Source organism: Macrobrachium rosenbergii, chromosome 48 (genome assembly GCF_040412425.1).
Source record: "Macrobrachium rosenbergii isolate ZJJX-2024 chromosome 48, ASM4041242v1, whole genome shotgun sequence".
Classification (NCBI taxonomy): domain Eukaryota; kingdom Metazoa; phylum Arthropoda; class Malacostraca; order Decapoda; family Palaemonidae; genus Macrobrachium; species Macrobrachium rosenbergii.
Window position 1 is genome coordinate 57,410,114 of NC_089788.1, and position 21,320 is coordinate 57,431,433.

General features: G+C 39.6%; 1 protein-coding gene across 22 annotated transcripts in view; it reads left to right on the top strand.

The window, feature by feature from the left end:
- The window catches only part of tim (timeless), a 510,805-nt gene that overhangs the window by 42,829 nt on the left and 446,656 nt on the right, over positions 1 to 21,320 (top strand). The window lies entirely within an intron of this gene.

Here is a 21,320-nt window from a genome sequence, read left to right on the forward strand (position 1 = left end):
AAAGGGGAGGGGGAAAAGGGGGGATGGGGCTGCCTACCTCACGTGAGTTTTGGCCTCGGGTGGGAGTTGTGCACGTGAGGGAGAGAGAAAGAGAGAAGTGAGGGAGCGATTTGTTTTGGGGAAAGGGGGTGTTGGCTGGCTCTATTTCAGCCCCATTTTACATAAGATGGCAGAACGCTTTAAAGTAATCATTTTACTAAGGTCAGACGCAGCCGGTGGTACCTACGTAGAATGTAGCTGTTGCAACATTATATTAGAGCGTCGTCATCATGAGATAGCCCGAACAGCAAAGGCTCTCTGGCTCTCACTATTAGGCTGAGATGAATCAAGATGTTAATGATCTCTCATTTCACCGCGTGTGACCGATACTTACGTACAACGTGGGAATAATCGTATTTTGTTCATTCTGTGCCAGTAGGTATTGACCCGTCTCTCTCTCTCTCTCTCTCTCTCTCTCTCTCTCTCTCTCTCTCTCTCTCGGCACTCATTTAGCGCGTACTTCCTTCCTTTTCGAAACCCCATGTGTAACCGGCAGTGCTACTAAGCAATTCCTTCCCTTCGATAACGTCAAGAAGGGGTACTTCATACAACAGAAACTCGTGGGGTCTTTTCACGTGTCTATGGTGTACCGGTCGTTGATTCCATTCAGTTGTAGATAGATAGATATAGGTGAGTCGGTTTATTCGCGTTTTATTTATTTTTTTTATTTTTTTATTTTTTTTTTTTTGTTTGCGTTCGCTTTTACTTGCCAGCGTCCAGGATTTCTTGGATTCGTGCTTGAGAGAGAGAGAGAGAGAGAGAGAGAGAGAGAGAGAGAGAGAGAGAGAGAGAGAGAGATTATGATTATGATTTTAGTGATTAGTTGCACAGTACAGCAATTAGATTTTGAATCATTGTTAATTCATAACCACGTCGTGTTCGTCAGGCAGATTAATGAGAGTATGGGTCGATGGTCTGGTGACCACGGCAGGGGCGGCATCCTTGGTGGGAGGTGGGGGGAGGGGGAGGGTGAGGGTGGGGGTGAAGGTATTGGCCTCAGCGCAGCGTTGAGTGTCACAACGTGTTTGCTTGGTAGTATGTTTTGACATAATTTCATTTGCAGCACGTGCATCCGCTATTGATTAATCGGGTTTCTCTTGGTGCCTTTTCTTAGCTTATGAACCTTTGTTCTGTTGAATCTCGGTGTCTGTATATTCAGTTCGGCATTCTTTGAAGTTCTTTCCATTTGAGCTTTTGCTCCTAACAACAATAATGATTATAATGGCAATGACCACGAATTGTCGTGTATTCTTTTCCGAATGTTATAGTACCGAAGTGAAGTGCTTTAAAGATCTGATGAATAATTTTTGGAATGCCGTTTTTTTAAACTGCGTCTTTTATACATTTTATTTATTTATTTATTTTTATTTTTTGGATTTGGTGATATGTTTGGGCATGTTCTAATTCCTTCTCATATGATTTTTTTTATTTTCTGTCTAGGGTATGGCCTGTTTCCTGTTTCTGTGTCCTTGTTATAATCAGAGTTGATATTTTTTTTTAGAATTTTCTTTGTCTACAGCTTGTGGCATGCTTGGAAATCTCTCTTGAAATTCCGGGGATGTCTGTTCTGTTTTCTGTGTTTTAACTGCGTCTGTGTTCCCGCTTCTTGTCGAGTTTTGATTATTATTTGCTTCGCTTACAGATCCAGTTTGATTGACGGCTTGGAAATAACAATCTACATCTTTTCGTCGTCGGTACGTTTTACTCCGTAGGGGGGGATAGTGAATTCACACGGTGCACTGTAGGCATTACTGGAGAATTCTTTGCAGCGTCTCTTCGGGCCCCTAGCTGCAACTCCTTCCATTCCTTTTGCTGTACCACAGTTCATATTCTTTTTTTTTCCATCGTACTTTCCACCTTCTCCTAACAATTGATTCATTGGGCAGTTGCGAGGCTTTCCTCCTGTTACACCTTCCAAACCATTTTACTGTCTATTTCCGTTTCAGCGCTGAATGGCCTCATAGGTCTCAGCGCTTGGCCTTTGGCCTAAATTCTGTATTCTATTCTATATTCTCGGTACGTTTTACTAAAACTGACACTTATTGTGAGCTAACCAACGAGTTTTTAATAGGAATAATATAACTGAACACAGTTAGGAACATCTTTAAATATGATGCAATGAATTACTGACGAAATGGTCCGTTGACTCGTATTATATAAGGGTATCCATTTCCAAGTTGTTTTCGCTTCAGCCTAGAAGCCAAGGGGCCAGTTAGCTACTACGCAGCATTAAGGAAACGTCACACAACGTGGCTGAATGGCATCTAATTTGGTTAGCCTATATAATGTCTGACCCTTTCAGATTTTTTAAATTCTTTTAATAGTATTGGGAAGTTAATTAATCAGGTAGCACTTTAGAATCGTGTTTCGTTTTTTACCAGTACAGTACGTGATATTTCAGTTGACGAAGTGTTACGATTCTTGTGAGTGTGTGTGTGTGTGTGTGTGTGTGTGTGTGTGTGTGTTTGTGAGATATAGATAGTTGGACGAAGGTTATGCAGTTTGTTTTCACCTCTGCGCAAGATATTTCGAAAGGTTGTATTTAAGTACCAGTGAAGATTTGTGGATGGGTTAACTTTGTGACAAAAGAATATATTATTATTATTATTATTATTATTATTATTATTATTCAGAAGGTGAACCCTATCCAAATGGCACAGGCCTACAGGGGCCATTAACAGGAAATTCAAGCTTCCATAAACTATGGTGTTCATTTAAAAGAATATACAGAAGATAGTAGGGAATAAAGAAAGAAGAATTCAGTGATTAGCAAAGAAAAAACAGATCAATGAACAAATCAATAAGTGAATAGATGAAAACGTCAATCCCCTATTAAAAGTACAAGGAGGATTGTTTTAAGGGAGTGATGTATTCCATCTTCGCTTGAACTTTTCGGATGAAACCATCGTGCGCGCGTGCGATTTTTTATTTTTTTATTTATTTATTTATTTATTTTTTGTATGTGCGTGCGCATGAGGTCGCTGCCTGAATTATTCTTATTCAGAGTTGTCTCACTAGGGAAGCTGTTAACACCATCAGCTACTCGTAATAACTAGAACACTGATACTTGGCTCAGAAAATCCCATCATCAGTTCTTCTGATTCATGGCGAACATGCTCAGATGTAGACGAAAGATCACTTTGCCTTTATAAATTGCATGCGAGGTCATGAACAGGTTTTCATCGCATGGCGAATATTTTTTCCCCTCCGAAGTTAGAGCAGTGATTTCATCTTATGTGACGTTTTTACCTTTAGTAAAACGTTGCCAAGGGAGATTTTTTCCATTTATGCTATTGAAAGCTTTTGAAACTCAGTACATTTTGTTTTTCTAGTGTCTGAAAATTTTCGCTGAAATACTGTTGTTATTACTGTAGTTTACAGTACTGTTACTTTTCCTTAATAATAATTGAATACAATTTTAGGCTGTTGTCAGTTCATCTAGGTAATCAGTGGTTCCCCTTCCAGTACCAGTGCTGTCAATTCATTTGATAATGCAGTCCATAAATTCACTTTTCTAAGGCTGTCAGTTATCAGTAATGCGATTATAAGACATTATCCCAGTAAAGTCATATTTTTATATAAGATTTATGGATATTCTTTTCTTATACTGGCATGCGACGCGAACTGAATGATACTCTGATCGCAATGGAATTTACTTTGTATTCTTTTTGTTTGCTGTCAGTGTAAAGTGATTTTATTCGTCCTTATGTGTCTGGTCTGGCGTAGTGTTTGAAATGAAAAGTTCAACGATTTCAGCACTTTATGGAGACAAGTTTTGCAGATAGAGTCAGCCCTTTAAATGCAAACTCTTTGTGAATCTGGCAAAAGGGATTGGTCAGCTTATTCAGCGAAGATGGCCATAAGAGCAGTATTCTGTGCTTATCAAGTGTTAACCCTTCATATGCTTTGATTGTTTCGGTTTGATTTTCGTCGTTAGTGCAAATTTCTCCCTTAAAATGACCTTGAGTTCGATCCCACGTATTACCGAGTTATGGACTGCTTTAAGAGCAGTATCACGAGCCGGCAGAAAGCTGGCTTAATGTAAAACAAGTGCAGCTAAGCGCACTTCTGATATTCTCAGTGCCTGTCCGTTGACCTGAATTAGGGTCAAGTTGATAGATGTTATTTCCCATTTCCTGCATTGTTGGCATGTGCCAAGCGCGGCAGCAATATACTCCATCTCTAATGGCACAGAAGATGGTAGAAAAACTACTGTCAGTCAATTATGCTTTAGGTGGATGGGTCGGCTGGAAAGATATTAAGAATGTACATAATTTCCTAAGCCATTTCCTCTGATGTACTCGATCTTACATGCCTTATATACGTATTCAGCTGGTGCTGTTTGGTGGCATTTTTGCTCTGCGAAGGCGTGAGCCACGAACATCAGGCACTGTTCGTTTTGTGCTCCGTGAACCAGTGAATTGTTTTGCAGTTGTTCTCTACTACTCGTCTTGCATGCGTAACGTTTGTGGGAAATGTAACTGAAATTTGGCAAGGTGTAAAATCCCCACTATTCTCTCTCTCTCTCTCTCTCTCTCTCTCTCTCTCTCTCTCTCTCTCTCTCTCTCTCTGTGCTAACGAGGAAAATGCATTTTTGGTTGACTTCCAGTTGGAGAGAGAGAGAGAGAGAGAGAGAGAGAGAGAGAGAGAGAGAGAGAGAGAGACTTATGTAAGACACATTTGCGTGTGTGCATGAGGGTAATAGGGTATTTTTCTCTTGCTGTCCTTTAATATAGACGCATATGTGTACTTACACCTATGTAAGTACATGTCACTTACCGAGTATGCAATAATGACAGTAATACCGCTAAAACAGAAGTATTTAATACTTTGATATACAGTACATATTAAACTGATATTTTTTAACCTGATACAATAGATATTTTATATAAAGTAAATATGTATGATAGGTATTAAGAATACATCACTAAGAAAATAGTGGCTAAGTCGAGTTGGGGATTTTCCCATTAAGAAGGACCAACTTTGATGAAACTAAACTATGACTTGTAGTAGCTGCAGAAAGTAAAATACCCAACAGTGACTTGTAGTTGTTGATTAACACCTCACTGTGTGAGACTTTGGGTTCCTTTTCGTAAAAATATTTAATAATGTCCAGTCTTCCCTTGCACCTCCATATATTCATATCCATGACCTTCACAGCAAGGATAGGCCGAGTTGCCTGCCACCGTCGAAGGCTGTCGTTTTCTTTTACAAGCTTAAGATGGAGAAGATATGAAGATAGCAGTCACTGCTACGGCGAACTGCGAAATCAAGAGTAGGCTCCTTGTGTAGAAAACCAAAAGCATCAGCCATGCCCTGGAACGGTATTGCATCCAGTTTCTCACTACCTAGATATCAAGGCCCTTCAGCTCCGACACATTGTCACTCTATTATTATTATTATTATTATTATTATTATTATTATTATTATTATTATTATTATTATTATTATTCAGAAGGTGAACCCAGCGTCGTCTTTCTCTCTCGAGAAAGTACAGTACACGTCATTTTCTGTAGCCTTCAGTCTCCAGTCTTTCTGCGCAACAACAACTCAAAACACTACTCCACCTCTTCACCAATTATGTAATTTTTCCCACATCTGTTGTATCTATATATTTCTTACGTTTCCTGCCATTCCTTCTCAACACATGCAGTGTCTCCTAACGAGCTCCGCTTTTTAGTTTTTTGTAAAAGAAAACTATTGTGCCGGCTTTGTCTGTTCGTCAGCAATTTTTCTGTCCGCCCTTAGATCTTAAAAACTACTGAGGCTAGATGGCTGCAAATTGGTATGTTGATCATCCACCCTCCAGTCATCAGATATACCAAATTACAGCCCTCTAGCCTCAATAGTTCTTATTTTATTTAAGGTTAAAGTTAGCCATGATCGTGCGTCCGGCAACGCGCTAGGACATGCCACCACCGGCCCGTGGTTAAAGTTTCATGGGCCGTGGGTCATACAGCATTAAACGCTGTACAGAAAATTCGATTGCGCCGAAGAAACTTCGGCGCATATTTTACTTGTTTTCATTTGTATTCAACGACTTTCGTTTTTCCACACCCAAAATGACGTTCATTTCTCCATCCTTTTGGATACTCTCAACCCATATGACCTTACACTCGCTAACATTCATATTCAGTGTCCACCTCTTCCTAACGCACACAGAAGTGCGAGCAAGTCACAGCGATAAGTCGGTTCTTTAACTTCTTGAACACGTGATGCAGTAAACAGAGTCCAAAGTGATTTCCTCTGTCCCCGCCAGAAGATCGGGAGCAATTTCCATGTCGTATAGAAATGTCCTGGTCGAAGTTTCGCATGACTTAGCTCATGAGATGAATACCCCTCCCTCTCTCCCTCTCCCTCTCCCCCTCCCCAAGGTGACAGAATGGATTTTATAACCTGTGTCAAAAGTGAAGAGGTATTAAACTACTATATGCCATATTTATTGCGGCTTACGAAGATTGCTGATGAGACAAGCAAAACATAATATATATTTGTATATATATATATATATATATATATATATATATATATATATATATATATATATATATATATATATATATATATATATATATTTTACATGTGTGTGTGTGTGCAGAAAAGAAGAGATAATTCTACCGCCCCCAACTCAAGCTAATGTCTCTGAAACTCCAGGTAACAAGACCGAGTGTGCAGAATGAATGAAGGCTGGAAAGGTGTCAATGAGAGACCTGGAATGGAAGGTAATTTCCCGTCATTTCCGCCAAAGTTGAATGAAGTTAAGTGACTTTGGGGACTTCAAAAGGGACCTGCCATATTTCTCTTTTACGGTGACGCCTCATCGTAGTGGTTGATTTTAAGAAGGAAAAGAAGGAGACGATTAGAGACTTATAATTTTTTATTGTTGAGCCTTAGCTGTCTTTGGGAACTCTGTAAACTTATTTACCTATCATCTGTTTAGCCCTACTTCATTGCATCTTCCCGTGTTCTAGTTTTTATCTTATGAAATGCCCTGAAAAGGTTGTTGGGTATCTACAGTAGTCCCTTTCACTTGTAAAGTGTGGCAAGCTGCTCCTTTCCTTGGAAACGAACAAGTCATAAATATAAATTAAGTGCTTTATTTTATCTATATGCACCAATATCCATAGAATATATAATTTGAGGTAGTACTTGTAAATACGTAGACCATTTAGCTTGCAACATCCTTCTAGAACCCTTAGAAATGACGGGATTGCCCCACTTATTTATAGGTAAAGCGAAGAAATACGAGCTAGAAGGGTGAGCTATGGGTGTGTGTGTGTGTGTGTGTGTTTTTTTTTTTAGTATCTGAAGGATGAATGCTGTCGTCATTTGTCGAATCTGATCAATATGCCTGCTGGATTATCAACACGAATGATCTGTTTTGTTCTTTAATAGCACGATGGTACTAGTCGCTCAGAGATGAATGAATGGGGCGAAGTGGAAGAAAGAGAGGGCGAGTCCAGTTGTAAATTCAGTTTGCTGTGTGATCAGACATTATGGTTTCAGCAGTTTTGTCACAGCGTCAAAGCAGTACACCACAATAAAAGACATTGTATCTAGATGACGTTGTTAGTAGATAGCATCGATAGTCTACAAGTAACAACTTCCCTTGCCGTCATCCAGCTCGGGACTAGCTTCTCTCTCCAGGATGCTTTGGAAAATACCTTAAAGGCGTCGATGACCATAGTCGGTGCGACGCCAGCTGATATACCTCAATCAAAGCGCCTTGTTCCGAGCTTCGGGACGGTACGGAACTTCCCAAGGGTCGCAACTTGTCGTCTCAGACTCTCTTATACGAGTATTACCGTCGTTTTTAGTTTTCTTGAAAGAAAAATGTTGTGCTGGCTTTGTCCGTCCGCACTTTTTATCTCCGCCCCCAGATCTTCAAAACTACTGAGGCTAGAGGGCTGCAAATTGGTATGTTGATCATTCACCCTCCAATCGTCAAATATACCAAATTGCAGCCCTCTAGCTCAGTAGATTTTATTTTAGTTAAGATTAAAGTTAGTCACAATCGTGCTTCTGGCAAGGATATAGGATAGACACCACCGGGCCGTGGTTAAAATTTCATGGGCCGCGGCTCATACAGTGTTATACTTAGACCATCGAAAGATGGATCTGTTTTCGGTGGCCTTAAATATACACTGTGCAGAAAACTCGATTGCGCCGAAGAAACTTGGGCACATTTTTTACTTGTTACTGCATGGGGATACTGATCTTCGGATAGTCTTGGAATGCTGCTGTGTTAATTAAATGAAATGGAAGAAGGCCCTTTCACTGAAGAGCATAATAATAGTTCTGGAGTAAATCTCGTGTGTTCTTGTGGCTCCTCTTGGTGACTGTGTGTTTTCCATCAGTCACACTAAAGACTTTGAAATTTGGTGGTTTACTTGATCCAAACCGAACGTAGAGAAACATGCACTTTCTTAGGAAGAGCTATACGGCCAACTGTTCATTGCTCATCGCAACGTTTGGAAAACTTATTATCGCTAGCCTGAATTCGGTACCGGCATTATGGTAAAATAATTATTATTAAGAGCTGATTATTGTATCCTGGATTCCACTGTAACTGTTTTCTGTATTTGTATATGGCTATGATTTGTAATAACGTTTGTTATTAATATTATATTTTCTAAACTCATAATCTCGTGAGAAAGGAAAGTTTTGGAAATTAGCTTCAGTATTATCCATGTTTTTATCATTAACTTTCGTTTTTTCAGACCATCTTTAACCGTTGCTTGACTTAGAGAGAGAGAGAGAGAGAGAGAGAGAGAGAGAGAGAGAGAGAGAGAGAGAGAGAGCGTGTATCTGGATTTTTTATTCGTAGCAAAACTTTAACCACCGAAAGAGACCACTCTCTCTCTCTCTCTCTCTCTCTCTCTCTCTCTCTCTCTCTCTCTCTCTCTCTCTTGGAAGGAATGTGACATGCTGAAAGGTCTTTGTAATCTCAGTCGTCCCAAACTTTATAGATAGATTACATAAAAGTTCCAGAGCAAAAGAAATAAAAATGCCAAGGACTGATTGTATGAATAAGTTGCCATCATTTCGCTTCACGAACTATATGAATTGAAGATGCCAACATGACGCAAGATTCATAATGGCTGTGAACCCAGGGTAATGGCAGTGACCCTTTTCCCCACCTCTGCTGCCATTAAGATAGGATTTAATTTGAGTGTGCGCGACACTTTCTACCGGTCTAAACTGGTATGATGTGATGTATACAAACAAACGTAGTGATCTTTGCAAGGTTTAGCTCCCATTTGCCTCTGAGGGATACATTTCCACCAGCAATAACCAGAGGTCTTTAGTCTTGGATTATGAGTGAATGTGTTGTCAACTCGAGGATGACGTAACGAATCATTCATCGCTGTTTCCAGGAATGTAAAGGAGGATTCAAGTAGGAAAGATATGTCTTTTCAAACTTCACTCATTGAAAAGTCAGAGATCTTGTGAATGTGGAAATTCTCAGGATATGGCGTTATGTCTTAAGTGTTAGATTTTAATGGGTGTGTCTGTTTTCTCTGGGTCTGTTTTCTTAATTTAATCGTAGGAAGATGGTTACTTCAAATTTTAATTTTGCAGACAAGAAAGAACACAAATTGCCATAAATTTTGTCATTCATAATGTTGAAATTTAATTAGAAACAATAACATATTTAATTTCGAGACAGGAACGACCCTTTTCACAAGTTGATAATAAGTCCGCGGTGAATTTAGGAAGTATTAATTATATCGTTACAGATGATAGGAAATTGCAGACAAAAATCACATCATTCACCAGACTTTTGTCGTTCCTTATTTATGGACTTTCCTTGTTAGCCCTCGGCACCTCTTCATCTTTCATCTGTTTGATTAATCCTGTTCCGAAGAACAGATAGTATTTATTTCTTCAGATATCAAGTACATGAATTAGTAACGGAATTCTCCTTTAATAAAGCATTGAATTCATCTGTTAAATCAGCAATTGAAGGCGAATGTTCTCAGTATTATAGTCTTCATAATGAGAGAGAGAGAGAGAGAGAGAGAGAGAGAGAGAGAGAGAGAGAGAGAGAGAGAGAGAGAGAGAGAGAGAGAGGCGGGAGGGCTTCGACCAACAGACTTGCAGGCCGAAGTTGATGTAAATATAGAGGCTTTCCTCGTGCATCGACCTACATCTACCAGGTGATTGAGCAGAGTTGTCGCTCTTAGGCCTAATTCTGTTTTCATAGGAAGGCTTGTTTTTATTTGTGTTTTGTGCGTCTAGACGTGTTATGTAGGTCAAGTCCATGCATCAGCTGTGAGTGGAAACAGTTCTTATTGATTCCGGTTTGTAGATTCAGTTTTTCAGTTTTTCGGTCAACCTACAGCCTGTCTTCGTTTTAGCTCTTTATATGCTTAGGCTAGTTTGCTTCTTTTTGTGTCTCCTTGTAATTGTAAGTCTACAGTAGTTCCTAGACCTATTTATTGTTAAATTTTACAATAGACCTTGTATTTATTTCACTATCTAGATATGTAACAGTTTTTGTTGAGTGTAGACTTTAGCTTGTTTCTTCAAAACATAGGTCTAGATCATGTTGTGTTTCTAGACATTCTTAGTTCTTGTTTCATTTCCTGTGTAGACTAGTTCTTGTTTGTATTTAGTTCTACATTCTTATTTCTTTTTGTTAATATCCTAGATCTTATTTTATTGTATCACTTCTTTCTTTCTTAAAAGTCTTGCTCTTGCCATGTATTAAACTTTATTTGTCCAACTCTGACGCATTTCTATGTTCATAATTCTATTAAGTTATCCTTTTCGGAAGGGTAGACGCTATTCATATGGCCTTAGCTTTCATTGTGATATTTAGGAAGTGACTTGGACATTTGCAAAGTTTCAATAGAGCTATTTTCAACTCATTCGCGTCTTATGTGCGTCCAATCATTGGCCGGGTTTTATCCTTTTCTATTTCAACTTTGGTATTTAACTGGTCATCTGTTTGAGGGAGATTCCAAGTCCTGAAGATTCTTGTCGATTTCCCCTTTTGAGTCGTTTGCGCTGTCTCCCCTACCCTACCAATCCCTTACCTACCTACCTACCCCACCCCCACCCGGGGCGGACAAGCAGGTTTTCACGAGAAAGGAAGCTGTCTCCCCTGCGCTCCCATTCCACTACCTACCCCACCCTCACCTGGTTTGCAAGGGGGGGATGGCTGTGTCATGTCTACCTTACTGTCACCTGGGGAAGGACAAACAAGAGCCACTCGGATTTTACTATTACAGATAGTAAGATATTCATATGAAAGAAGCCTAATTGCCCTTAATATGCAAAGCAAGGTTCCACAAAAGTGGGAAGTTGAAAAACTGGGCGAAAAGAATAACATTCAGACACAGGAAAAGTAGACAGATGGACAGCGAACCGCCTCCTTCCTTACTTGAATTAGACTTCTGAGTTAATTAATCGTCTTCTTGGGATGAAGGAATCACAGAGTAAAGGCTAAATAAAGCCAGCTCTTTAGGATCGTAAGTCTTTCCATGGTGAGGCTAATCGGTGAACATAATAATATGTTGTGTTTTTGATATACTTTTATATTGTGTTTTGTTTTTATTTTTACTGTAGGTTTCGTATGCCATGCTGTGCGACGTGCCGGCTAATATGTTCACCGTAGGGGGTTATTGCCGTCAGTGCACCTCATGCGGTGTACTGTAGGCATTACTAAAGGTTCTTTGAAGCGTCCCTTCGGCCCCTAGCTGCAACCTCTTTCATTCCTTTTACTGTACCTCCATTTATATTATCTTTCTTCCATCTCTATATCCGCCCTCTCATAACAAATATTTCATAATGCAACTGCGAGGTTTTCCTCCTTGACACACCTTTCACACCTATCCACTCTCAATTTCCTTTCCAGCGCTGATTGACCTCATAGGTCCCAGTGCTTGGCCTTTGGCCTAAACTCTATACTATTCTATTCTAGTATTGACTATTGCCGGTTTGTATTGCTGCTAATTGTAAACTAGGTCGATTGTAGGTCGTATTAAACGCAATGGGTAAACACTTGCTAATCCTCTAAATTGGTCCTTTTCGTAAGCCTGTCAGGCTAATGTGACAGACTTTGAGTCGCTACTCTCATACATAACAGGTATATGTATATATAGACACGCCACTTCCTAGTGTTATAATTGCTGTCAAGAGGCGAATCCCTTTATAGGTTCACGTAAGACGACTGGTAGGTATGGATTTGATTTCTCCTAATGGCATACGTCATAAGACTTGTGACGTCAGAGACCCCGTGTGACGTCAGAAATGATGTCAGCTTCTTATGATTTGGGCAGACTGGAATTGCATTTGTTGTAGGAGACACGACTTCCTGGTTTGGGTCGCCCGATTGAATTTATTAGCAATGGTGATGCTGTTACGGGCAGCAGCAGCAGCAGAAGCAGCCGGCGATCCCGGAGGATCTTATAAATAAGCGGAAGTGTGAGGTGAGAGGTGGTTTCGCTGGAAGGCTCTCTCCCGCGGGGTCATTTCGTTAGCTCCGTTTTGACGTCATTACCTACGCCATCCTTAACTTGGCTTTGCTTTTGAGTTCAGGAAGTTACATTTGTTTCAGCACGTCATATAAAGTGGTATTTAGCGGGGATCGTAAGATTTATAAAGGGGAAACAGTAAGTAATAAAGAGAACCTAATAAATATAGTAGGTGATATTTTAAAAAATTCGCCTGTCGTAGTTCGTTTCGACCTTCACTTTATTCGTGCTGCTTTGCGTGGTGTGTGTAGTGCACCCAGTTACGCACGAATACTTTCGTTTGTTATCCACGTTACGGCCGTCGGTTAGGATTCTGTGTTAGGTATGCAACACAGCAGGCTTTGAAGAACATGACTTTGTAGGCTGGACTTAGTCGTCACTGTGTTGCCTTCTTCCCTCTTTGATATTTCGGGCCTTGACACTTACTACTGGAAGTTTCCCTTGAACTCCCACTAAAAACAGAGTGAAGAGCCCCATAAATATACTTAAGATTTCATTTTTTGGTATTTGCAGGATCCTTCCGTCTCTTTATCTTGCTAGGGCAGCCGAGGTCGTTTAGTGCCGAATCTAGTTTGTTGCTGCTTGGTTATTTCAAGTGCCACGTTCAGTGTCCTTACACAGGGTCATAACCATCATTGTCCTTTTGCCCTAAACTGATATAGTCGTGGGTCTGCGTTCCTTTGCTTGTGGGTCCACTCGAGGACAATGTCTTTGATTTTTTCAAGTGTTGATTATTCCATTGCTCTCAGTTATATGCGTTCTGTTTATTGTTATTGCTTATTATATTTCCTTTCCTCGTCTTCATAGCTCTTCGTTTTCCTCTCCAAAGGGTAATCTGTTCTGGGAAACTTGTTACAAAAGTTCTTAATCTGTGGACTTGTTCTTGAGGATGCACGGAATGCTCCCATGGGCAATAGAAGTAGTGTATGCCCAAAACGGGTGATGGAAGAAAAATGCTTCAAACTTCACATCAAGCAGTCAGTATTGATGCCAAACTTGCGCTCATCCATGTTCTTGCTCGTGCAAGAGCTTCATCGAACCTCCGTTGTCCACCGGCATGGAAAAGATCTCAGCTAGCAGTGCAAAGTTAAGCGGCAGGGATGCCGAAGTGTGCCAGAAAACTATTATATTTACGCCTGCCGCAGATGTCATATACACTTTGAGCAGGTGTTCCACTTTTGTGTGTGTGTATTTCGATAGTCTACTCCATAACAACGTGTATATGACCCACCTAAAGGAAGCTGAGGGTAAAGAAAAATTTCCGTGACATTAAGAACGTCAGGTGTATTGCCTTTTTTGTGTAATGGTTTGTGGTTGAAAAGATAATTGTCATTTATTATCTAATATTAATAGATTGAATGTCAGCAACTAACCAGACGATTGAAACTTAGGGAAGTTTAATATTGGGCTCAACGAACCTGCCATTTATCATTAGGAGATAACGGCGCATGAGGGAAATATATATTTTTTTTTTTTTTTTTTTTTTCTTCAACTTTCATTACGTATCTTAGAGTTCGGTATTCCCCGCCCCCTACCCTCCCATGCCCCCCTTTGTTATGCCCATGCTGTGATACCCCGAGGACGAGCAGCTGCAGAGATCAGATCTTTTTCCGCTTCACGTTGATTGGTGGCAGGGTGACTTCTAGTCTGTACTCTGTTCATCTTAAACAACGTTTACTTTCCAAAGGCTTGGGTCTGAAAATTTACGGTATTCTTCTAAAGGGATTTATGTGATGGCAGTGGTACATAAACATGTACTTATGCATATGTATTGTATGGATATTATATATATACACAGTATATATGTACAAGTACATGTTTATTTACCGCTGCCCTCACATAAGTCCCTTTAGAAGAATACCGTAAATTTTCAGACCCAAACCTATGGCAAGTAAACTATATACTGTATGTGTATGTATGTAATGTATGTATGTATGTATGTATGTATGTATAAGAGAAAGCGAAAATACAGTACTTTCATGTTTAAACTTCCATGCATGTCAACAGAGTCAGTGTCAGTCCTTGTATCTGTAGATAAAATGATTAGGATGAACATTATCACCTTTGCCGTCGGGAATTTGTCCTTGTCATGAGTAAGAGATAAGGTCACGTGGAGTGGAAGCAAGGCGGGTGGTAATGACTACGAAGGGCTGTCGAAAGAACGCTGATGTAGGTTACGAGAATACGACAATTTTCTGTAGTCTTGCAGAAACTGGTATGCAAATCTCGCGACTCTGGTGTCAGTGCTAATCCAGTTTTCGCTGAGAATGGCTTTAGCAGGAACGGATTTGTTGCCGGTTGACGACGAATTCGTTACTAGCCTATGCTACCTTTAATTAAACAAACCAATTTTGAGCAGCCATTTTCTGAAGTTTGGGCATGCGCTTTTGTGCAGTTGGACCAGATTTTAGGGGAAACAGATCGGCTGAATTTTGTGACAGAGTCGTCCTCATTTAGGCAGAGCGGAGGCGAAGAAAATGTGATAAATGGAAGGAGTGATATCGACGGAGAAACGACGGAGGTAAAGGATTAAAACTGGGAATAACAGATACAATGCAGAGCGGAAAACTGAATGAGCGAAATGGGAATTAGAAAGGAATAAAATGAAATGGCAAAAATAAAGAAAAATATTAAAGGCAGAGCTATATATGGAGTAAATAGTCGCAGAATTGAATGTAAAATTAGCCATACAAGCAGGAGCGATAGAGGGAATTGGTTTAGTAGGGTGATATGGGGGAACGGAGATTCGAACAAAAAATATGTTACCGAGTAAAAGGCATAAAAAATACTGTAAATCCTGCTCTGATTGGCTGCTGCTTGAAAGGTACTTGGGCATTAGCCGATTGTTGTGGATCATTTCTAGAGGGAGAGAGAGAGAGAACTCATGAAAGCACTATGCAGGGTGAAACCACTCTGAAGAATATTCACAAGAGATTTTCAGGCGAGAAAATGTCATATTTTGGCAGAAATTAAAATATAGAGGTTGACGTAGAGACTTTAATTTCAAAGGAAAACAAAATCTTACCAATCGTGCCAGAGAGAACAATATCCAATATCGAAATTTAGTAACGAAACAATATTGGGAACATATGCAAAACTCGTACACGTTTGCAACTTTATAGTCATTGCAACATTACATCTAGTAACAAGATTTTGATCGAACACTTGATTATATAGGTTCTTTCAAAAAAGAAATAGTTCTGCTGATTAACCCCTTTTTTTTGCGCATTTGAGCATATTGTACCAGTTCTTTTCTAAAGATGATATTCAGTCCCCTTCACTTTATTAATTGCCTACCTCGCTACTCCTTCCTCTCCCACCTCAAATATTACCGTAAGTCTGTGCTCATTTAATATGTATTGTAATTATATATATATATATATATATATATATATATATATATATATATATATATATATATATATATATATATATATATATTTTGGTGTGTATGCGAGTAATTTCCCCTCTGTCTCTTTCGCCGCACGTGCACCAGGGAACGGTGACACCTTTCATAACCGAAACTGCACGTGACCATGAAAATATAACTTGGAAGCCTCCTCTAGTGTCTTATTGCAAGACCTTAGTGATATTTTCGTTATGTAAAGAAAAAGAGAGATTTACTAGCTGGTCTCGTGCAAGACTTGTAGCAAACGGTAAAGGAAAAGCGGTTACGATGATTATGTTGCCATCGAGAACATGTGTTTACCCGGGCACGCTGTACGTCTCTCTCTCTCTCTCTCTCTCTCTCTCTCTCTCTCTCTCTCTCTCTTTATCGTGGGAAGTTTTATATCCCATTGCTCTTGAGTAGATGTGGTCTCCGAATATGGGATCACTGTTTTATTTGCTTAGCTCTCTTCTCAAAAACACTTCAACTTTGAGTTGTATTATAAGGAATTTGATTTTTTTGCAATAGATAAATAAATGAATACATGAAACAATTAGTGAATATATGAATAAGCGAATGAAGATTCATACGGCTTTAAATTTGGTAAATTTACTCATGTCATGTCTGCTAATGATTAGAAAACGCCACCGAGTCGAGACAGTGTAGCTACTTCACGAGTAGTTAAAAAAAAAAAAAGAACAGAACGAGAAACTACGAAAGCTCTCGGGAAAGCGACTGCATCAACTGTAGGGCAGTTTAGTCAGTTCAGTATCCTATGAGGTTGCTTGAAACGCGGTATTTTTGTAAGGACTCTGAAGTTATAAACAGCCGCTACCCGCTAGGTTATTTGATTTCCGGAAGAAATATTGTACATACAGTTAATGTCTTCAAATCTTATTGTTTGCGCCAGCGTTGCTCAGAATTGTTATGGTGAGCTTTTCGTTTATCGTGAAAGTTGTTAAAAGGAATAGGCACCAGAAAGTTTTATTTTTATTCATTTTTATAAGCCTAGATTTGTTTGATGCTTCATAAGGTACCGGTACTGTTCCGTGATCTGAGTCTTTTCTAGTCTTGAAAAAGCACATGGTAGTTGGCCTTAAAAAAATAACAGCTAGTACAGGTAATGCACTTTTAGTTTTCTGTAAAAGAAAACTATTAAGGTGGCTATTTGTCTGTCCTTCCACACTTTTTCTGTCCGCCCTCATATCTTAAAAACTACTGAGGCCAAAGGGCTGCCAATTGGGGTGTTGATCGTCCACCCTCCAATCATAAACATACCAAATTGCAGCACTGTAGCCTCAGTAGTTTTTATTTTATTTAAGGTTAAAGTTAGCCATGATCGTGGGTCTAGTACCAATGTAGGTTTTAACGACACAGGCTACCACGAGGTTCTGGGTAAAAGTTTAATGGGCTGCGTCTGAGTTTTATGGGCCCTGACTGATAGTTTCATACAGCATTACATGCTGTATACAGAAAACTCGATTGCGCCGAAGAAACTTCGGCGCTTTTTTATTTATTTTTTTTAATTCCAGGCGATCTCTTTCTTTAATGTGACAAGCGTAGCCTTGCGGGATATCTAGAGGGGATCAGTAAGTCCGTAGATTAGGTACTTTGTGACACTGGCGTCACCTTCTACTCTAAATATCGTTGTTCACGGCCTCTAAAAACATAAACTGATACTGTCGTAAAGCTTGACGGTTTGTTTTTAAGGTGACCTACGTGTATACAGGGATGGTATAAATACCCTATTGCTTAGATCTTCGGTTTTCCTCTTGTCGATGCCCAGTGGTTGAAAGAGCATCAGGAGCCAATCTTTGGTCTGCTGATGCCCTGGACCCCTTTCTTGCTCTTCCCTGCTAAGTGGGCAACTGATTCGTTATATTTGGAAACTGATGAACGGGTGTGTACAAGGCTGTGAATGCCTCTTGAAAGTTCTCATTTGGTTATTTCTATTTATTTGGCAGATTCATCCTATTTCTGAATTACACCCTCTGCTTCCCCTTTTCAGATCATTTTGGGAAAGTTTCTCCCAAGGTAAGTGGCCTTCATTAACTTCCTCTGTAAGAAAGTATGCGAATAATAATAATAATATAAGGATAATAATTTGCAAATCTGTCTGTGGAGTTTAGGAAAAGATAGAAAATGTATTTAAAAATCTTTAAAGGTTTGCGTATAAGAACGTTGCATGTCAGTTTTATTGGTGCTCTCTCTCTCTCTCTCTCTCTCTCTCTCTCTCTCTCTCTCTCTCTCTCTCTCTCCGGAAGAAGGTTGCGTGAAGCACGTTGTGGCCTTGCGGTAGTTTTTTTTTTTTTCCGGTTTTAGTCGTCTGGCCCTTGGACAGTGACTAACCATTCTTGTACTACTCCCTCCCTTTCAGTCAGTGCCGTTTTGTGAATCCCTCTGCCATCTTCGAATACTAACATATTAATGTAACTTGCTTTAGATATCTTTAGATTTGCATAGGAAGAGTTGTAATGCTTACAGATTTTTTCTTGTTGGTTCACACTTTTATTTAGGGAAAGAAAGCAACGGATCTGGGAAAAGAAAGCAAAGCATCATCACCAAGAATTGCCGAGACATGACGATTTGAGAGGCATCCAAAGCTCAGTAGGTGAGGGAGACACGCCTTTCTCTTTCGCTGGCTCACTCTCAATGCATCGGCAGCGTTTCATGTTACGATCCCAGAGTGAGAGACCAGAACCTGTTCTCACGCAACTATGGGCTATTCCTTATTTCATACGTATCTTTCAGACAACTTTGTTAGTTGTACTTGGGGATCTCTCTATTTCCCCAATGTGGATATAAGCAGTCATAATCACTCCGATTGTTTTTCGCTTCCACCAACCCAATGTGCTACTCATTGAATAACAGCTCGTGCTGGCACAAGGCCAACTTGTAACAGCGGCCTTTTAGTATTTGGTGCTCTTCTCTGAAGAAAAGGTTACTCAAGAGCAGTGTGTAGAAGTTAGCTGTACATATTGATTGCCTTGTAAGTTTAAAGGTTTACCATATAGAAGGCTCTGACATTCCGGCGTGAACATTGGTACGTTCTTATTGCTAAAAAAAATGCCGTTAAAAAGAAGGTTGGGCTTATGACGAATGTATTCTTGTTCCTCATATTGATGGGGAATTTTCGGCGATTGCACCCCCCAATTCCTCAAGGCTCTGAGATTTAGGGCGATGACGACTTGGGACCCTCGGCTTTATTTTAGGAATATTAAAATAGTCTGTCTGTATAAATTTAGAGCATTTGTCTTCAATGAATGGAAAGTCCAGACTTATTTAACTAAATAAGCATTCCAATTAAAAGGTTAGAAATTCAAACAGCCTTAGCGTACTACCCGGGACACGTGAGTCCAAAGCTTATTAATGGGAGAGGCTCAATGGGTGGAGCCAAATCAAGGTGTCGTAACGCAAGGGGGCGGAGTCATTGACTCCAAGGCGAGTAGGATGAATTTCTATTGATGGAATAATTAACTAATACCATAGTATTTATGCAAGTAAACTCACTAATGATGTTATATTAGTGTGTTTTTTGTGTTGTTCATGATCATTAACACTTACTGAAAATTTTAGTGTCTTGTGCTCCATAAGCCCCGCCCACCTTGCGCAGAAGACGTGCCAAGCCTCGTGATACATCGATAAACCATGTGAAACTTTGCTCACGTGTATCGTAACACCATATTGCGTGTGTTTCGTGGTAGTCAAAAAATGAACGCTGGAACTTTTTATCACATTGGGTTGAAGTCTTTTTAGCAGGAGGCCATTATCTTTCTAAGTAGATTTGGAACAGTTAGGTTTAGTCTGTAAGGCCATTTGTCCTTACATCTGACCTACTTTCTTCCTCTCCTCTCTCTCAGCCAGACACTGGAGGAGCCAGCCAATGCTTAAAAATTCCAATAGTAATTACGAATGCGTGACCGTCATGACGTGTCAGGAAGCCCAGCGTTTCTCTCTCTCTCTCTCTCTCTCTCTCATGGCATACTTTATAATGCTATTAAATAGTTGCAGAATAATAATACCGAACAAATTTCGAACATTTCCTGTACAAGTATGACATAATGGTAAATCTAGAATGTGATGTCAGATATCAATATGAAGGGCTTTTGGAAACTTACCATTGGCATGATTAGTAACTTGCTGTAGGGCTTTGGTCTATATAAAGTATTGAGGATATCTGTACTTGAGGAGACATCATGGGCCATCCGTAGCTTCTATTGTAAAAATCGCATGGTGCAATAATTAGCTGTTTCTTTAATTCGTAGAGGTGTACTATAAATGACAGGAGAGCGTAGTTAAGACGGCTGCCAAATCTGCGTGCGTGTACGGTCGAAATATTACTATAGTTCCCGTTTTCTAGCTACGGTATGAAGGCTTTAAGGTTAGTACACAACGGCGAGGGGTAACTGCCTTATACTGCAGGATGTTGTTATTAATATGTAAACTTGTAGACAAAAACTAAAGGTACAAGTAATTCAGTTATATATATATATATATATATATATATATATATATATATATATATATATATATTTACACACATATATACACATACATGCATATATGTATTTATATACGCATATTTATGTATTATGTATCTGCACATTATATAAGATCGCAGTGAAAATACTGCCATTCTGAGAAAATGTTCTTGAGCGGAGAATAGTGAAAATGCAGGCAAGAAATGAAAAGATGGACAGTTCGTTTCCCTATACTTTTCAAAGCAGAAAAAAAAATACTGAAAAAGGTTGGTTCACTAAGACCTTTACAATGTAGCACATCTATCCTAGGTGAATAACTCGAGTAAGTGGAAACGTTCAAGGTAAAATGTTACTTGTAACTTACAAACAATGGCGAGTGCTGTCATTGAAGTGCGAGATGTCAGGCCACTATTTCCAGATGGTTGTTCCAGTAGGATAGCGTTCATGTACTGTACACCCTTGCGGCTCCTTCTTGGTCGATAACATGTTCTACCACTGAAAATCTTTCTCATTCGTCATTTCAGTTTTGAATTTCGTCTAGCACGGGCTGGATGAGTAGATAAGGTCATGAGCCCTTGCCCCAAAATTGTAAGCACTTATGAGGCATGCTTTTGGCTGTTGTCTCGCGATGAAGCTAAAAAAGAGAAGCCTATGAAAGGAACATAAATAAGGACATGATAACGAAAAATTTGGTGTTGCATTGCATTACAGAGAGACAGAGCTTCTTTGCCCTTCCATTTAAAAAAAAAAAAAATTTGCGACTATGTCAGAACTAGTTTTATTCTGGGTCAGATGTCGTTTATACTTTCTTCCTCTTTCCTCCTGCCTCCCTGCTCTGAGGTAGCAGCAAAGGTCACTTTGCTTTCCGGTCTGTTAATCTAAACACGCACAGTCTACTGTGTGTGTGTGTGTCTGTATTGGTGTGTGCGC